The following is a 2,256-nucleotide window of genomic DNA, read 5'->3' as shown; positions in this document are numbered from 1 at the left end:
TGTTCCTGCTGTGTGTACACACTCTCTCCCCGGGAAGGTGGCTCCACCTCTCTGATTTACCTGCCTCAGGAGAGACCACAAGCTCCACCCTCACCTGCCCTGCTGTACCTCCCCACTATAGAGAGAGAGAGAGAGAGAGAGAGAGAGAGAGTGTGTTGTTTAGTGTACTCAGTGTATTATATATATATATGTTGTGTAGTGGAATTGTGTAGTTGTGTAGTTGTGTAGTGGAATTGTGTAGTTGTGTAGTTGTACTGTATTTTGATGTCTTTTGTTTTGTGTTTGATCAATTAATAAATGCGGGAGATTTAAAAACAATAGAATCAGTTAATTAATAAATAACTGAATTATTTTTACTTATTATTATTTTAATTTGGCGCAGTGTCACCAACAACAACAACAACAACAACAACAACAACACTACAGAGTACAAATGTGCTTTCTAAAGAAAGATGTGATTGGGTAGCTTAATCAAGTCTCGGGTGGTTGCTAAGATGTTGATAAATGGTTACTATGGGATTGCTATGCTATTTATATGGTGTTCCAAGAGGGTGCTATAATGTTGTAAAGCAGTTCTTATGGTGCCCCAAATGGTTGCTAAGGGGATGCTATGCTGTTCCAAGTGGGTGCTATAATGGTGCAAAGCAGTTCTGGTGGTTTCTCAGGTGGTTGCTATGGGGTTGCTATGAGTTGGGTTGGCTAGGAGGTGCTAATTGTGACATCTGACATGATGACATGCTTTTCTTTTTTTTTATTGTGTTGTTTGTTATATTCTTTATTCTGTCTCTTTAATTTACTCTTTATTTTACATTGTCATTGTTATTATTATTATTATTATTATTATTATTATTAATAATAATAATGTATTGTACCATTTTCTTTGTGCTTTGAGCTTTCATAGAAGGTGCCATATATTGAATATTATTATTATTATTAGTAGTAGTAGTAGTGGTAGTAATTTTTTAATACTATTATTATTATTTTCCCAAGGTGAAGGTTGCTTAATGGAGATGTGAGACGCTGTGGAATTTGCCCTGAAGGCCAAGCCTGAGCTGCTCTGACGGTCTGTGTGTCTGAGAGAGGTGAGCAGATACACTCTCAGGGGCGTAGGCAGCAGGTGGGACGGGCAATCTATTCAAATAGGCTACCAGTACCCCCACCCAACAAACAGCAGAGGTAACCAAGACTTTCATCCTGTCGAACACGGACACACCTCTGAAATATAAAAGAAGAAAAGAAGAAAGAGGATAGTAGAATATCTGCAGTTATATCAGGAGATACTGATATCAATTGTTATACATGTTTATATAATATATATATATATATATATATATATATATATATATATATATATATATATATATTTATTTATTTATTTATTTTTATGAATTGGTTTACTTGGCAGTGCAGCTTCGATCTTGTCTGGTTCTGCGTGAGGCGACATCACCAGTAAATGAACAGTCTGCAGTTCAGATGCTTTAATAGCTAAAGATAGTTATGATAGCTGGAGTTAGCCAACATGCATGTTTAGCACTGTTGCTACAGTACTCCTATAAACCCCGTCAACAATAACCAGTGGGTATCCGTCGTTAGCCCACCAGCACCATCAGGTCCACTGGGGCAGGAGGTGAATGACCAAGAGACCGAAAACCTAACAACAGTAACCTAACTACAGCAAACACACACACACACACACACACACACACAAACCCACACTATTTCAAAGTTTAGAATTAGCATTACAATAATATGTTTTGTTGAAATACATGAATAGTAATAAATGTAATTATACAATTTTATTAATTCATTATAACAATTATTATTATCGTGTATTAAATTCAGTTATACAGTTTACATATCATATAACATGTACTGTCTGCTTAGTTCTAGGCGTTAAATTGACTCACTAAATTATAAATAATCTATTTTAATGATCTTTATAAATCACTGGGTGGGGTTCATTCATTTTGAAATATGAGTCATCTGGATATTAATGTTATCAGCACTGGATCTGATAACTAACGTTAACCGCTCTAAAAACCGCTCTCAACATTATACATAATTATAATGCCTATTAACCCACTGGGGTTGGTGTTACTGGGAACACTGGTTCTGAAGGTTGTGTTTCATTAGTGAGAGGTGGGTCTGTGCTAATGCTAATGCTAATGCTGAACTGAGGGGTGGAGCCGCTGGGGTTATTCTGTAGATGTAAAAACCTCCATCTCAGATGACATCATAAAGTTTTGATGCCTGTGT

Source organism: Salminus brasiliensis, chromosome 4, assembly GCF_030463535.1.
Source record: "Salminus brasiliensis chromosome 4, fSalBra1.hap2, whole genome shotgun sequence".
NCBI lineage: Eukaryota > Metazoa > Chordata > Actinopteri > Characiformes > Bryconidae > Salminus > Salminus brasiliensis.
Note: the sequence above shows the minus strand (reverse complement) of the source record.